The sequence below is a fragment of the Nothobranchius furzeri genome, chromosome 8, assembly GCF_043380555.1.
Source record: "Nothobranchius furzeri strain GRZ-AD chromosome 8, NfurGRZ-RIMD1, whole genome shotgun sequence".
Lineage (NCBI taxonomy): Eukaryota > Metazoa > Chordata > Actinopteri > Cyprinodontiformes > Nothobranchiidae > Nothobranchius > Nothobranchius furzeri.
In genome coordinates this window covers 65,475,102-65,493,713 of record NC_091748.1, presented here as the reverse complement: position 1 = coordinate 65,493,713, position 18,612 = coordinate 65,475,102, and the positions used below count along the sequence as shown (strand labels likewise).

The window sequence follows — 18,612 nt, the reverse complement described above, 5'->3', positions numbered from 1 at the left end:
CTTAGACGATGAAACTGGGACAATTGAATTTTTTCATTCAAACATGCAAATAAATACGTATCTTTACATATTCTTTGGTTTTAGAGTTTTTTTTTTCTTTGTTTCATCAGTTGGGGCGTTTTCTCCTCAGCATTCAGACAGCGTTCACCCTAAAGTTCACCCACAGCAAACATCATGCTTCAGCAGCATCCCGATCAGACACCAGCCTTACGAAAACCTTTAACCAACCGGAGCTACATTTTGTGTTTGGTTTTCTTGAGAATCAAAAGCAAAGTTTAAGTTATAAGACAAGTGGTGTGATCCTCTGTTCATTTAAAACACAGTTAAACATAGTGCTGAATGTTCTCACTTCTCTTCTGGAGTAAATAACTAAAAATGTGTAATTTGTCCAGACAAAGGCATGAGGCACATGTCACGGGGGCAGATTAGAAGTAACACCATCATTACTGCGCTGAAATTAGCTTTCTGAATGATTGATTGCTGGTTGAACACCTCAAACATGACTACTGGTGCAGCGATTTCAGTCAAATCAGATTCATCAAACAGAACTTTTCTAACACCTTCAAATGTTTCTTTTTACAAACGAATCTTAAAGGTGGGGTAGGAGGTATTTTTTCTGGTGTGTTTTTGGCCATACTGTTTGAAATGTTCTTCACAATGTGCTGAGGGGTAGCGCGGAAAGACAGTTTAGCATCTAAGAAGTGTGACTAAGATCTTGTAAGAATTCAGATGACCGATAAATCACCTAAACCATAATCATGAAATGCTTGGATTGATCCATATCCGAGGACGTTTTAGAGCACGGTTGCTTGGTGTGTAGTAGTTATCAACATGCATCTTCTCCAAGGTCCTCTTTTATCTTTCTAACTTCTAACTTTTATGCAGGCTAAACCGCCTCCTGTTTGTCTTGCATTTCTCGCCTCTTTCTGCTTAAACTCTCTTCACGACTTCCTTCACTCCTCACCCAAAACGTCTCTCAAAACACTCTCACACACGCATCTGCCTCAGCTCCTCTTCAGTGTTGTTGTTTTTCTCTGATTTGATGACATCAAATTACAGACTGCTCAGAGAAGCAGCATTCCTTTCCTTTACACCCCCCCAATCCTGACCAGCTGAGAGCCACACTGTTGACACACACACACACACACACACACACACACGCACGCACGCGCACACACACACACACACACACACACACACAAAAGCTGCCACAAAGTCTGTAGCTAGCAGGATGAACTCTAAAGGAAAAGTTGATCTATTAGTAGAAGAGTGCAAGTTTATTTATTTCTGTACACATTTGGCCCAAATTTATGCAGGATTCAGCAGAACATAAAAGAGAGCAACAAGGTTTATTCTGGGAAAAAAGGCCAACCCATGAGCAGGTTTAGGATCCAGGTGACAATTAAATTATGTTCCATTTAGATGGAAATGGTGGAAAGGTGTGTTGGATACTCGGACTGCAATTTATACAGTTATTTTAAAAATAAACTGTAAAGGTTCAGTTCAATGAGAAACAGCTTACTTGTTTTTTTTTGTTTTTTAATGTGATGGGTCACTTTGAGTTGCATATGTATGCTGAACGAGAAAATCTGTCCCCCATTGTGAACATTATCCGAAGAAGGAAAATGTACGGGAAAACTATTGGGTCGGAAAAAGCCACTCTTCTATATCCAAGGAAAAGTTAGCAGTCACGGCCTCATCCACCACGGAAGGTTGTTGAGTTGGCAGCAAGGAGAGAACAGAGATTTATGGGCTAGTGTAAGCTAACCATTAGCAAAAGCAACTCCACCAAAACGCAGGACATGTTGGTGCATGTGTTATTTGTGGAGATAACACATCATTGTTGCAAACCCAAGAAGAAAGAGCGAACAGAGGCAGCAGAAGAGTCACAATGCTGTTAGCCAATCAGAGGCGAGACATATACCTATCATTAATATTAATGAGTAAGCCATTTTCCACCCCCACACTTCTCCAACACACATCTACCCCTGAAACTGGAGCGCCAGAGCTTTTTTCCATGGGAAACAACTTAAAAGGCATTCAATCGTACCAGAGAGCACAGCAGATATGTTGGAAAGAAACTAGTGAATGGCAGCTTTAAAGGCATACTTTTCATACTTTGAAAACATTTTCTTGAGCCAGTGTGTGCTAAAACGACCCTTTACAGAGTTAATGAAAAGTTACTCAGACCCCCATCACCCTTTCTGGCCAGAATACCACACTTGCAACTTCAGAGTGCCAGTCCAGTCCCTGTTGGGCATAATAAAGTGGAGCTGACATTGGAGCAGCAGTAGCTCAACAGGTTGAGCGGGTTGTCCAGAAATCGGAAGGTTGCAGGTTCGATCCCGGCTCCGGACAGAGAATTCTGCTGTTGTGTCCTTGGGCAAGACACTTAACCCACCTTGCCTGCTGGTGGTGGTCGGAGGGACCGTTGGCGCCTGTGCTCGGCAGCCTCGCCTCGCCAGGTCAGGGCAGCTGTGGCTACATCGAAGCTCATCACCATCAGTGTGTGAATGTGTGTGTGAATGGATGAATACTACAATGTAGTGTAAAGTGCTTTGGAGTCCTTACTCTGAGAGGCGCTATACAAGTGCGGGTCATTTATCATTTATCATACGTGGTGCTGGAGTCTACTTCCAGCACCTTTCCTGCAAGTTTTAAATCGTGAACACAGTTGATTTGTTTGATTTAGTGATGAACCGCTCCTGTAGGCGCTAATGAAGGCAGATAAGACATTTCAGCTTTTAGATTAATGTGTTGAAAAGACGAACCTTTAAAAAAGAAGGTAATTAAGCACAGGAAGTTGGCTCCCTTGTTTAATTCTGATTTACGAACTTAAAACAAAACTCTTGAAAATTGGAGAGAGCATGGCGCTCCGCACACCAGGACACCAGTCAGTGACTTGATGCAATTTGCTGGGTTCCTTATTTAGGAAACTTTTTACTGATTGGCTTCATGAACTGACCTGTATTGGCATGTTTACCATGTGAAGTGCCTTGAGACGACTCTTGTCGTGATTTGGCTCTATATAAGTAAACTTGAATTGAACTGAACCCACAGCAAGGATAAGTTTCACTTTTGGTTCCAGTGACGGACACTAGGGGGTGCTAAAAGTAAGCAAAACGGTTTAGTATCCCTTTAAAGTTTTGGGTGGGATTTATTTTGTTTGTATATTCTTCAAGAGAACACCATTATTTTCCACTCATTTATTTTGACTCTTTAAAGAGGGAGGCAGTAGGCAGAAAGCTCAAGCAACCAGTGACTCCACCCCCTAGCCAATCAGTGACTAACTGTTGCTGACGTCGCATTTTCTGAACAGCTCATAGGAACCACATCAAAGCAGGTACTGAAATGTTGGGGGGAAATATCCACCCGTGCTGTTGGGAAAGATGGTCCGACCGAACCAAACCAATCTGAGTTATACTGAGTAGTGCTGTTGGAAGAGAGGAACAAACAGATTAATCTGATCTCCATAAAACCAACTTAAAGGCCTTCTGTGGATAAATGTGCTCCTTCTCCTCTACCAGCAGCAAAACAAGGCAAGTACAGAGCCAACAGGTATTCAAGCATTTTCCCTGCAGGCGGAGTCGGAACATTTGACACAAAGTGTAGAAGTTTCCTGTCATCTCAGTACGACCTCACAAACGTTTCATTAACGAAGAGGAGAACATTGGTTTGTCCTGCGTTCAGCTGGATTCATGGAAGAGGAAATGTTGTGTTGGTACAAGGATGGGGGCCATGTTTTGAAACAGTGACCTCATCCTCAATGCCACCCTCTCCGCCGAGTAGGGAGGCCAAAGAGAGAAAACGGAGGAAGGGAATGTTGACATCCTCTCTGATAAAAACGATCAGACCAACTGCTTTACATGAGAAAAAACCCATTCAGAAATCAGCACATTCATTAAAAGAAAAGGCGCTAGCCATCTAAAGGCCTTCAAGCCTGTGTGCATTCCATCCTGTCAGTTCATTTTTACTATGACACACAGTTGCTAGTCTAACAATTTTTAACTTTCCCAATAATCCCTTTGACAAGACTCACTGCTGCTTGTACCAGAACTCAGAATCTCTTGGTTGTTCTAGGTACAAGGCCCAAAACCGGACCCCGGACCGAACAGTTCACTTCGCTGACTCTTTGGGTGAACAGCTGAAAATTGTTTTGCATTTGAATGTGAATTGTGTTGTACAGCATTTATGGCTCTTGTCTGTGAAAGGCACTTTCATTCACTGTATTGCAGCCGTAATGAAACTGGTTTTCTGTCCACATAAATATAGATTACACGTGACGTGACTTATTACTAAATACCATATAAACCCAGTGTGTCCCAGGGTGGCTGTGGTTACATTGTAGCTCATCCCCACCAGCGTGTGAATATGTGTGTGCGTGGGTGAGTGACTGATTGTGTTGTAAAGCGCCTTGGGGGGTTGTAGAACCCTAGAAGGTGCTATACAACACAGGCATAACATTTAACAGAAAAATACTCCAAAATCCTTAAACACTTTTTGGACAATAAAATCGTTTGGAGAAAGTTTTTTTTTTTTTTGCCTTCTCTGTTTATTTTTAATAAACCGTTGACAGTTGTCCATACAACAAATAGAGCTCTAAAAGTCAGCCCTACATATCTGTGCAAATATATCAAAATGTAAAGAAATGGGATCCAAGAGGAATTGTTAGCTGTTGTGCTACAAATGTTAGACAAAATAAACTTTCACAACAAGACAAATTCTGAGAGGGTGCTCGCTGCAGAACTACAAAGGCGGAGCTGCACCATAAGGTGGAGATGCACCAGAGTCAACCCCGCCCATTCACCCAAACTCAGCCTAGCCCACTGACTTCCGTTTTTGTTTTCAACTTTATCGCAAACTGACCTGACCCACATGAATTACGGCTGTTACTAGTTTACAGTCGTTAATGCTATGTTCTGTGCTCCAGTTAAACAAGATAAATATAACTTGCTACATGACAAAGTCTGAATATATCCCGAAATAAAAAGGTTTCTCGTAGCGAATATCTGCCCACAGCCGCTCTAACAAAAGTCCTGTACAACAGCATGTATCCTCTCCCTGTGGGTTCTGGTAGTCCAGTGGCAAGATCGTCTGACTTACGTTTTGCTTTCCCCTCAGCTGATGCTGGTTCGATTCTCGGTGGGGTCGGCAACAATCTATTCAGCCAGCTGAAACATTTAATTTGTTCATATTTTAGTTGTAATGTTCATTTTCAGCAAAATATTTATGTCTCTACAAGTTCTTTGAATTTGGTCGTTCCTAAACAGCATTTTAGTTGAAACTCTGCTCACAGATGGACTCACACTGGCTAAATAAACGAATGAATAAATAAAAAAAACACATTAGTCATTATATGTTAAACGGCATACCAATAAATTGTTGTAAACATAGTACTGGCAAGTGTAGCTAGAAATGAGGAAAATAGATTATAGAATATTTCCACTGCTGGGAGGCGAACCTGCGCAAAACTGCATGTCAACCTGACACCATCACCACTACACCACCATTTCTGATAAAACTTAGGGGGCGTTTTATTTTATTATGTTATTTGGTGTGTCTTTGTAGATGGGATGTATGGTTTTTCTGGCGTTGTCTCAGTAGAAGTCATTTCAGAAATAATTTGTCAGAAAATTCACAGAATATCCAGATTTGAGAACCAAGACCAGACCCGCTTTGGGGGAGGAGACCAAATTGAAGCTGAGATGGGAAGAAAATGCATGAATGAGGCCAAAAATGGCTTTGGCGTGTTTCTTATGAGGAAATGACAATATAACATGATTAAAAGTTCCAAAAGTTAGATTTTTAATTATATGGAACCTTTACAAAAACTGTTCAATTCACTTCTCAACTCCCTCCCCAATCTTGCATTTTTTAGCTATAACACCCTCTTTGGTTCCAGAATGCTATAAAGTCTTGACAACTGGAAGGAATTGGACTGACTCCGATAGAATGGGCGGGGCTGATTCTGGAATGGGCGGGGCTGACTCTGGTGCAGCTCCACCTTCTGGTGCAGCTCCGCCTTTGTGGTTCTGCAGCGAGCACCACTTGCAAATTCTTAGACTAAACATCAAAAAATAAGCATGAATAGAAATTGATGTATGCAGATTGCTAGGGTGTCTCCCTAGATCAACAACATATTTATAATATTCACTTGTTATATTACTGATCTCACCACTAGCAGAAGAAAAAAGGCCCTAAAACCCTAATTCCCTCCTTACAACGATGTCTGCTTAAAAATAAATCTAAATATCAAATTGATTTCAGACCTCTTCTGTACATTCATTCTGTCTTTTTTAACTTGAATTTCTTTGTTCTTTATAAACACAGCAAAAGAAACCTGCAGCTCTAAATCTGACAACCATATTTAAAGCTGTTATAGCGAATATGCAAACAAGCTAGGTTTTGAATGCAAAAACGGCCACGGAACACTCACCTGTTCTACTGGAAAACACCCAAGCATGTAATGAATGGAGGACCCAGAGAAATGTAGCGAGACAGACAACTGGGTGGTTCGCTTTCAGTCTGAAATGTGTTAGTGTTGGAGGTTTTATGATAAATGTGAGAGAACCGATTATTATAAATTTTTTATCTCCATATATATTTATAGCTGGCATATGTTAGAAAATAGTTAAGAGTGATGAAAACATATTTTAGGCTAATTTGTTTTCCAAATTTAACATTGCAGCTTTAATTATAAATATTACAAAGACTGATTTATGGAGTTAACAATAAATCAACCTGATCTTTATCTGCCAGAGCAGCTCATGAATCACCTTAATGTGAGAATCCCACTGTGGTCAGAGTTATACATTAAATATGAACAAAAGCTTTTATCTAAACAGTAGGGCTGTAGCGAAGCCTCGACGAAGTCGATGACTCGATTCTAAAAATTTGTCGACGTCAGATCCGGAAGTCGACGCACCGCGCCCACTTGTTGCATCCCCAGGAGTTTGTAAATAGAGGAGGAATCTGCCTGTTTTTCCTCTAGTTCGCCCTCTTCTCCGCCTTCACTAACATCTCCGCCAAATACCGAAGACCCGGAACAACGTCCGTCCACTACTAGATTATTTTCCTGTTTTGCCCCTTCGTCTCCCGGCAACGGGCAACAACTTCCGGGGTCAGATGCACTGCTTCGTGTCTATCGCAGATGTAGAAAATCACCGGGAGCGCTTCTCCCTTCATAAAGGAGCTTCTTTCAGACATGAGGAGAGCTGTTTTGGTGGTAGCAGTCTCTCCTCCGTGCTGGTCTGTTTGCTGCTGGGTGTTTTTGGTTTATTTAAACTTGGTAACTTTAACTTAATGTTGGTAAAGCTACTGTTAGCATCTTCGCTAACAGCTTCTTGCGTTGGGATAAGCTGTTACGTTTTGGTTTAGAGTTCATCTTTTTTGTGGTGCAGATCTCCCTTTTATTACATTTAGAGTGTTGTGGGTTTTTGGTTTAGTGTAAAATATCACCTGAGTTTGGTTTAACCCGTAAGACCACTCGCCTCACGCACATAAGTGACCAAAACAAAGCAGCATGGAGACACTCCATCTTCTACCACCTCTCAGGCAGCAGCCTGCACTCCCAAGTTCTACACGTCACCAGAACATAACCAACCGCAACACAATAAAAGCAGTGTTATACAAAATGGAAGGCCTGTAGTGTTTATTCTCTTACAGTAAGAATTTATCAATTTTTTTGAGGAATTTATTTGAGATTTTCTGGTTTTTGTTAATTGTGCAATAGAAAAATAATCATTAGATTAATTTTCTAAATAGTCATTAGAATAGTCGACTATTCGATAAAATAATCGTCAGAATAATCGTTTTAAAAATAATCGTTTACCCCCAGCCCTACTAAACAGAAAAGAAAAGAGTTTGAAAACAAGAGTGTGAACAGCTAAATTTAAAAATGGATACCGTTTAATCATGTTGCAAATATCAAAAGCTGGAAAATAGGAATAAAAATGGACAAATGTCAAATTCAAACATAAATCTGAGGTGACATTTAGGGGAAATGATGCCTCAGTAAAAATCTTAAAACCAGCCTTTAATACTGAAGCTCCTTTACAGGTGAGGAAATTTAGTTCATGTTTTCAACCTCATGAGGACTTTGTGCTTAAACTAAAACACAGAGAGGAGGGTCTCTCTGTTGCTGGCATAAATCTGCAGTTTCCTGATGGGAAGCCTGTTACTCCCCCAATACCCCTTCCCAACCACGTCACACACATATACCCACTAACACACATATCTCATGTACACTGTGCAAGACCTCCCATTGCCTCCCTGTCTGAATTGGGGGTGTCCTGCCAGGAAATCCATCAGGCCGTCCTGAAAGCTGCTTCCTGGAGGCAGCAGGAAAACAGCAGACAAGCAAAGTCTAGGAGCTGAAAACACACACACACACACACTGCTGACAAGTACTGAACAGTAACAGATGACTCGTCACACTGCGCTTAGATAACATGCTATAATTTTATGGCGACTTGTGTATATATGACGTTTGCAACAGAGTTCACAAACAGTGTCATTTGATTTCAATTATACTTCTAAAAATGTCCCTTCCTGCCTCCCGTATCTTCATCATAAATAAATATTTTCTTTGCCAACATCTTGTTGATCTCTCCATCTACTGAAAACTTCAACTTTCATTACAATCAGGTTGACTTCAAACATCACATGCATCCTGACGTCCCTCCCTCTTCCTTCCAGATTCTTCAGCAAACACAATCGGCCACATTCAGCCTCCACAATGAAGCATTATGCCTCTTAAGTGTCTTTGCTGTTTTCAAAAAAGTTTTGTGAGGCCTCGTTGTTTCCTCCAAATTAGCCCCGACCCACATAGACGGAGTCCAGGTTCAAAATGCCACTAAGTGAAATCAATAAAGTCAAAGGGGAAGTACGCCACTTGGAGAATTGTTGGGTGAAGATGAAGCTTTAGTGGTAGAGCAGTTCCAACGGTGGAGCTGAATCAAAGTCAAAACGGGGCCCCTTTCAATGACAAGACACCTTGTTTTGGAAAAACCCCACTAGCTCTCTGCTTCTGTGCCAGTTTTTCAAGTTTTGATGTTGATTTATGTCAAAGAGGAATAAAATATTAATCCAAATGCATGTTTGAACGTCAGTGTTAAAGGTTTAGGTCTGCCAAGAACATGAGGATACTGACGGGCTTTCAGGGATCCCGTTCGGACCTGGCACCAACATTTTGATAGGGATGATCAGCAGCATGCTCAAGTCAAATTCAAAGGGAGTTTGGGACATAGATCTCCACATTCTTTGGGTCGGGCACTGATTACATTTTCATTTTGACACAACAAAGACTCCATTTAAGCCTACTGGTCAGTGCAGCAACTACACACAAAAACGTCCAGGAAAATGGAGCACAGTGGCTTTTTCATGGCAGCATCGCATTTAGGGAGAGACAACATTTAGGAATTCATTTCACATGTGAACAAAGTCTCCACTGGTGATCAGATCATCAAGGACAAATGATTATGTTGGTTCTGCACGAGGCCGAAGAGATTTTCCCCAATACTCCTCGTCTTCAATGAACCCTGTTACCTTTACTGCAGCCATGTGTACTCTACAGCTCCATGTGAAATATGCAACATGTTTCCTAGTTTGAATCTCTAAACTGATCACAGGCCGGTTTTTAGATAGACTCAAAATGATATTTTTTTCCTCCCTGTTTACCACTTTGTTGGAGGTTATAGGTCTATTCCCAAAACGGTCAATAAAAATCGATTATAATTCAATAATTCATAAAACCATCACTAGGAGGCTCAGTTTGTGTCCCAGCAGCAGCAGCAGCGACCTACCAGACAGAGCGTCCTGTCCTGAGACATTCACAAATGAAATTTTCCTCAATTAGCAAGTTTCCAGTTTCTCTTGAATCGTGTTAAATCCGGGTCCAAACAAACCTTGTTTTTCCACTTTCAAAATCTTGTTTCCCTTCCCTCAATATGACAGAATGTAAATGTGTTGAAGTTTGGCTTAAACATGATCGGCCAGAACATTTTCGTTCCTAGCCTTGTTTCTTTTTCCTCCAGTCACTGCAGCTCTTTGTGTCTTTTCAAGCCAAACAAATGTGGTAAAACAAACAAGCTTAAGGCATCTCACACAGTGTTTCAGGGCTGACCTAGATATCTGCTTCACAGATTTGTGTTTAAGAGAGGACTGCGACCCATTTGTCTCTTTAACAACAGTAGCCACTGGAGTCTCCAGATGTTTGATTCTCATTACTACAGAACAAGAACAGATGTTAGCCCGTTTCATGCCCACAAACAACTAAAATACTGTATGTGTCTACTATCATGTCATTTCCTTTGCTGGTAGAAATTACACTAGTTCTGCATCTGTTTGAAGGAGGGGGGTCGAGGTAATGAGAAGGCAGTGGATGCGTCCAAGTCTTTGAAATGTCTCCTGGAGAGCACACCTTAATCATCACAGAGATGCTCTGTAAAAATACACGTTTGTGAGTTCTAATTCAGTTGTCCATAAAGCAGTGATTCAGTTAGCTTGTCAGGCATGGTACAGTTATTACTCTTGCAGTCCCAGTGGGATGTAATTTGTTGTCTGCCAGGCATTACCAAGTTTAATGGGACATATCCGAGCCCTGTGGTCAACTGAGATCAGCTTCCATTTCATTCCATCCAAACTGCAACAAAAATTTCCTTTGAAAAGTCTCTTTTTGTCTCTCTGTTGCATTTTCTTCTAATTTCTTTTCATCTGCACCTAATTCAGCAGTTTGGGTTTTGTTTTACATTTAGTGGTAAGACAAATTTAAAATGGTATAAAAAGAACACCTTTTAGACTTTTAAAATATGTTTGCATATCCTTTGTTTGTCCGTAAATTATTTCGTAACATTGAAAATTTTTCACTTACCCATTCAACTTTAATAAGCCGCTTGACCTCGACAGTCAGAAGAAATTTTATCAACATTGATGACTTAAAATAATAGCATTTTGCGTTTAAGAAGCCAGACTTTTTCTTAATTCTTTTAAAGGTGTGGGAAACTCCTTTAATCAATTTTCAGTGGTCTCTGGTGGGAATGAATGCTTTGCAAGTCGTACTTGGGGCAAAAAAATCCCCGAAACGCTTGGATCAGCAGGGACAAGTCTGCTGAAGCAGAGTAGCACAGCACAGCAGGATTCTGAGTCTTACTTCCTAATATTTGGACATCTTTCCTCAGATTGGATAACGGCAACACGACTACCATTGACTTGCAACATGAATGTTTTATCTCCACAAGTCACACAAGCCTGGGTGAGTTTTTCTGTGCGGCGGTGTTGCTAATGCTAACGGTTAGCTTGTACTAGTCAGGACGTTGTCGGCCGATTCCTGAATGTTAAACCAACAACAGCCTTCCCTGTTGTGAGTCAAGATGGGTGAGTTAATGAGTGTAAAGTGACAGTGTGACATATATCTGTCGGGATTTTTCAATCCTAAATTTTCACCGCCTATTTTCTATCAGAAGCTAAAGCAGGAGATAGGCGTAGGAGACAATTTTCATGTTCAGCTTGCATGAAAAACTCAGAATATCAGTTATAATCAGAAATAATCATTTAAAAAATGTTTTTTCAGAGTTCCACGCCTTTAAGTATCTGTATCACTCTACGATTCCTGATTTTTTAAGTTCATGTTATTTTCTACAGTGGCTCTGAAGCTGAAAGCCCATTCAATGGCTGCAGATGATGTTAAATGTTCCACAACAGACTTTACGAACAACATATGTTAAATCCATGGCACACATCAATCAGAATCAGAAAATAACTTATCGATCCATAGACTCCCATTCATTTTTACTAGCAGTAGGGGGCCCATGGTCCAGAAGAAGATGGGTGTGACTGAGGCCTAGTCCACACGTAGCCAGGGTTTTTTAAAAATGAATATCCGCCCCTCCAAATACTTGCATCCACAACACCGCGTTTTAAAAACAAACTCTGTCCACACGTACCCGGAAAAATACGTTGTTAAGGACATGCCAGACCTGTAGGCGGCAGTACTTCCCCCGTTCTTAACCTCGTCTTTCGTCTGTGGTCTTCCGCAAGGAGCAGTAATTCCGCTTGCTAAAACAAACAAGCAGAAAGCACTTGGACAATTGATGGATCGGGTAGTGACAGAGCGCAGCTCTGAGGGCTTCCATAATGCCGGCTAGTGTAAACACAGGTCGCACACGTGATGTCAGCATTTTTTTGTCGCGGAAAGTGACGTTGCGGACCTTAAAACTCCGGTTTTGTCTGTCCACACGCAGACACCCAAAACGGAGAAAACGCAGATCTTCACTTTGGCCAGAGTTTTTAAAAAGATCAGTTTTCGTGTGAAAAAACTCCGTTTTCGTGTGGATGACAGGCCAAAACGTAGAAAAATATCTACGTTTTGGCAGATCCCCGGCTACGTGTGGACAGGGCCTTAGTCTCCCAAGAAGGTGCTCTTTGAAGAGCTAGGGGTGTTTCTCAATGTCAAGGCACCTGGCCTTGCGAGGCGATGTCTTGCGAGGCCAGTGCAAAGCACTTTGTGATTCTATGTCTGTGATAAGGGCTATATAAATAAAATGTACTTACTTACCAATATCTACTGGATGCTATACACGTAACTAATTGTTTAAATAACAATTATACATGTAACTGTTGACATGTACAAATATATCTAAATTGATTTTAGGGAATTTTCTGTTACATATGTTTTAACAAATTTAAGATGTCCGACTGCGACCATTTTTGGCCGTGGACACCACGTTACCATTGTGGTAATGTTTGCTGGGAAACTGCTCCTGATGTGGTTAATAACAACCATGGAGCAGCAGCAGGACCTATGGCTGAGATAGAAAATGAAACAGTTTAAGACATTTATAGGGAAGCTGTCGATCAAGAGGGAGGACTTGTTTAGCTTTGGGTCAGAAGAGGAGGATGCTGAATATTTTCCTGAACTTATACTATCAAAGAAAATATTCAGTTAGTTGGCTTTGTACAGACTTCTGTCCCATTCTCCTGTGGCTTGAAGTAACTAACTGGTGTTCTTCATCTATGACCACACATCCATAACATTGGTCTGCTGGTGCTAGATCTCCAGTCTTTTCCTGTGTACCTTCTTGTTTTTTCTCTTGATTTTTTATACTCCTAAAAAAGTCCCTGTCTCGCTCCCCTGAAGTCTCTTTTTTCTTGTTAAGCAGTTCTTTCAGACACTAGGGACTACGGGACTGCTAATGGGGGAGCACCTAACCGTTGTGGTAATGATAATGCTGATGTTGAAGTTTAAATAGTCACACACTCAGTCATGGCATTGGTGCTCCAAAAAGTGCATCCCATTCCGTAGCCTCAAAACACCCCCGCTGAGTTTCTTCAGCTCCCTGTGACCAACCCCTCACAGTTATTCTGGTCACATGTTGCCTCTTGATAAGGGGTTTGTGCAGAGAGCAAAGAAAGACAAGATTATCATCACTTAGCCTTGAGTAGTTCTTGCAGTGGAGCTGTGTGCATCCCTAATATTAGCATCAAACAAATCCAGTGTTTTACTTTCTTTGCTGGAGCAGGTGACGCATGGTTAAACTCAGAGGCAGGACACTGTTCAATTTTTCAACTCTTGGCAACAACTGAACTGATAACATCACATATAAAATCAGTAGCAGCTAATGGCAGAATGCATACGGTCATCAAGCCAATACAGGTGAACTCCCTTGGCAAATATTGCTGACAAAAACTGACATACACATGGTTAATCGCTGAATAACAGTGGTGTGCTTAACCTGATAAGTCGTTTAAGCGGGTATGTTAAAACAGGAAAACATGTCAAACATGCAGGACAGTGGGCAACAAGGACCATAGATTAAAAACACTGCTCTAATTGTCCAGGTTCCTGAAATCTTTAAGAAAATACAAAATTTTCAATGGCAAAAGACATTTGGAAAGCCAGGACAACAATAAAATGACAAAAATTTCTCTTTAAAGCAAAGTTTTTTTTTTTTTTTTTTGTAAATATGGGGTTGATATGGACCAGGGAAAATCAATCTTGGTCCTGCTGGTCTTCTATCCATAATGCTTTAGTTGTTTCCCTGCTCCAATGCACCTGATTTTAATCTGTATTAACAGGCTTCTGCAGAGCTTAATGACCTGCTGAACAGGTAGGTCGGTCGTTGATGGCAGATAGCAGACCTCCATAACCAGGATTAGTTATCCTGATATAAACCTCTGCCCGATATGAAAAACTTACAACTTACGAGGGTTCAACAAGATCTGTAATACAAACCAGATATCCATCTCAAAAAGCTTTGAGCTCAGTCTCCAAATGACATAAACAGCACTAAAATATGACAAAACAAGTGAGGACTTAAAAAGTAACAGGTCAATAAATTACAGACAGGATGAGGCTTTAAAGTTGCTCATAAAGGCTGTATTATTCTTAGAGGGGGCAGCGTGAACTGAGCACCCTTGTTAGGATTTTTAATGGGACTTTGTGACTTCATACGGTAGAAGTGCATTTCCGCAGGCAACTTAGTACTAAACGCGACATTTGTCTCATTACCAACAACTAAACAGAGGTGACCTCTGTGTTTTGATGCTTTTGAAATTCCAGGTTTCTGTCTGGAATCTCTAACTAAAAGTCACTGTTTCCATCTAATAGTAAAGGTTATTTATTAAAGCACAAAGTCAGACATCTTATTTTTCACAAATACAAAATGATTTTACATTAAAGGATTGCAAGCTCTAAAATAAAGGCCGGTGTCAGGTTGAGTGGTTGGTTGGTTTGGGTTTTCCCCACTTTGATGTTTCCCATCCTGAACTGACTCTTAAGATGATCTGAGAATTTTTATCCTGTTTGGTTATTCAGTGGTTCTCAAACATTAAAGAGCAAAAGAAAGTGTGTGAACTGGCCTCAGTGGACAAAGGAATAAGACTTTGTTCTGTTGAGAAACAGCTGTGGCCCAGAGATCATAACTTATATAACTTTCTATTCTACATTAGATTATTATACAGGTTCTGCTGACTATTGAAATATCAAACTGATAAATTAAACAAACAATTACAGAACTAGAACCCAGTTAATTACATTTGATTACATATAAAAACTAAAAAATGTTAACATCATTCTACCATGAGAACTCTGAGTGACTGCTGATGAAACAATCAACAGAAAAAGACACAAGAAGCAGGAAAATATTTGTTTTGGTATTTAAAACTTTCAAAAACAAGAACTTTATCTCTTGTTTGCAAACCATTATATATATATATATATATATATATATATATATATATATATATATATATATATATATATATATACAATTATATATATACACACATTTAATATATTATATATATATATATATATATATATATATATATATAATGTTTTATTTTGACGTTCACTTCAGCCCCATGTCCCGACTGCATGGTGTCACTGTAGTGCACTGAGTAACTCGCAGACATGCTAAAATTAAAACTACTTGTAATAAAGCTAAAAATACAGCAGCATGCAGCTTATCAAGCAGCAGGACTGAGATGGGGCACAGACTGAGGTTTAACTTAGTTCTAATTGTATAAACTGTCATCCACCAACTCTGGGGTGTAAATATGTTAGTAATGCAGAAAGCACAAAGATGACAGGCTTTTATTTATTTATTTAAAGTCCAAATATTAAAGAGTATGTCAGATTGTAAAACTGACCTGTAGACACCTCTGACTAAACTTTCAGAGGAGTTATTTAAGGCGGCAGCAGTAAGTCAAACCCTCGAGTCCTGTTGCAGGAAAACCATTTCTTCCCCTGAGGGGGCTTCAGAAATTTGTTATCAGTTAAGATGAAGTTGAGATCTTTCTCATCAGCCGTGCTGCCTCTTTAATCAGCTCAAGATAAATTAGACCAACAACATAAACCTGAACAGATTCTGCTACGAGTGGAAAAAGTAGGTTTTCCTGTTTGGACTTTCTAGGCTCTCTCATTTGCAAATAAATATCCTGGGGGGACTTAATTTTCTGCAAAAATTCCAAATTCAAAGTTTAGATCAGCACAAAACAAAAACATTAGCATCAGGAAAGGAATCCTTTCATCTATGACGGCATGTGAAAAATGTAACTGACAAATGCCAAGTTTTAGAAACCGTTTCTGACGGCTAACACTGGATGTAAACTTTAACCAGACGTCTTTCTCTGCTTTTACATATTATAACATCTCATTAGTGTGTCTCTTCTAGATTGGTATCACAGCATTGGCACAGGCCAAACTTTAGCAAGTCACTCATTGTTATCTGTAATTCTACACACAATTAGTGATGTATTTTGAAAGCCACTTCCTTTGTTTACCTCAGAATAAGGATAAAGATTTGTTTACCTGATAACTTCCCACATTTGATTGCTCCATGTTTATTAAACACGTAAAAATGTGCCACCACAAGCCCAACTAAAACAGCAATGTTTTAATCATCAAGCTGGTATTTAAGTCCAACGCAACAACTCAGACAATTTGGACTTTTTTTATGTAGATCAGCTTTTTAGTTGGTCACCATCAACATCATATTCATCATCCTCATCACCATCACCTTAACTCAGCAACAGATAAAGATAATAAATTTATACAAAATTAATATTTGCAGAGTCATAACCTCCTTGGTAATGGCCAAATTCTGGTCGAAACTAAATTCTTGTTTCTATGTTATAAAATTAATACATGATATTTTTATTTCTTGTAGGGTTTGATCAAATTTAAGGTTTACTCGTTGCAAATTTATGGAATTATCTGGATGTGAGAGGAGATGATACACTTTTCAATAACAGCCAGAAAACTGGGAAGAGGGATTAACAATAGGTGGTGTGGAGGGGGGATTTCCATCCCATCAAACAGCCTCACCCACAACAATGTTTAAGGAAACTATTTCTGCTCTACACATTTTCATAAGCTTCTTACCAGAAGAAAAAGTAAAACGCATAAAAGTAGAAATGAAAAGAAAAATGTTAAATGCAACCCATTATTATTATGGTCAGAAAATGCTATTTAAATCTACTTCTGGTGTTTTGATGCAAGAAAAACAGCTATTCAACAACAGGACTGTAAAATTATGAAAAAATAGAAAAAACATTGAATTCATATAAATAAAAAAGCTAAATAATAATATGTCAAACATACAGAAATTTCACAAACCTAACCGAGAAGGTCAATTATAAATGTAAACAGTGTCCATCAGTGAAGATAATGTGGTAAGAATTATCTTCACTATAAGCAGCTAGCTTAGTGCACTGAGGTTTAATTTAAAAAAAAAAACATTTAACTGTCCAGAATAATCCATCTGATACAAGCGTGTGGAGCAGAAATTGTCCCCCTGGATGTCGCTCTTACCTCCTGCCTCGTCGCCGTTCAGTCACACTGAGATTTGTCATAACTTTCGGAGAAGGTAAGGAAAGTTTGGGAGGAGAAGAGAAAAAAAAATATTCTCAGGCTTCGGCGGCAAAGTCAAGTGACGCAGAGTGAAAAGCAAGCTTCCTGTTTGGAGCTTCAAAATAAAACAAAAAATGTTTCTTGATGTCCATCTTTCAAAGTCAGCTCATACTTGCAACCACACAAGTACAAGTATCCATACATCCATTTTCTGTTGATTATTCAAAATCAGGTAGTAGGGGCAGCAGCATAAGCAGAGATGCCCAGACTTCCCTCTCCCCATTGGGCCATTTACTCTGGGGGGATCCCAAGGCATTCCCTGACCAGCTGAAAGACATAGTCCCTCCAGCACGTCCTGGGTCATCCCTTGGGTCTCTTTTTGGTTGGAAATGCCTAGAAAACCTCACCAGGGAGGCATCCAGGAGGCGCCCTGACTGACCAAATGCCTGAACCACATCAACTGGCTCCTCTTGACGTGGGGGAGCAGCTGGTCTACTCCAAGCCTCTTCCAGATGACTGAGCTTCTCACCCTATCTCTAAGGGAGAGCCCAGACACCCTGCAGAGAAAATTCATTTCCGACACTTTTATTTGTGATCTCATTATCATGTTCCGATGAAACTAACAGGACCACATCATCTGCAAAAAGCAGAGACCCTTTTCTTGTGCAAAAATAAGATGTTTTATTTATATTTTAGCATTAAATGCAGTTTAAGTTTAATCAATTACTGAAGAAATGTTTAATAGAACAACCCATTTAAATACACTGATAGCTTATCAATGATCTATATTCATAAAGAATCTTAATAACAGAATTTTAACTGAAAATAATTGAATATTATTGATTTTATTATTTAACACTTTGAGTAGTGAGATGTTTAATTTGAATTAGCCCTAATTGTAAAGGGTTTGCTATTGGATCATAATAAAGTTCCACACCAGCAGTGGTAAAATAACATTTTAAAAGCAAAATACACGCTGCAAAATAAAAAAAGAAGTTTAATATCATAAAAAAACTGTAGGTAAGGTTGAAAGAGTTCTTCAAAGAAGAAAAATCCTATCATTCTAAATTATTAGAATTTTTTTTATCTGTGTGGCTGCTTCATTGCTAAACAATTTAAATTTTTATGTTTTGGGGTAATAACGCAGATGTTAGTAACTAAAAAATATAGTCAATTTGTTTTCTGTACCCCATTGTTACTGATACGGGTCATGGTCTAATTTAAAATTATTAAAAGAATGCAGATGTTATTAAATATGTTTT

General features: G+C 39.6%; 1 protein-coding gene across 2 annotated transcripts in view; it reads right to left on the bottom strand.

The window, feature by feature from the left end:
• The window catches only part of kank3 (KN motif and ankyrin repeat domains 3), a 28,073-nt gene extending 10,654 nt beyond the window's left edge, over positions 1-17,419 (bottom strand). Inside the window, exon 1 of one of the 2 annotated variants that reach the window (XM_015970842.3) lies at positions 17,312-17,419. The gene's annotated coding sequence lies outside the window, so the exon portion shown is untranslated. The remainder of the gene's footprint in view (positions 1-17,311) is intronic. The other variant, XM_015970845.3, reaches the window with a different exon arrangement.
• Between the last annotated feature and the right edge of the window lie 1,193 nt (positions 17,420-18,612).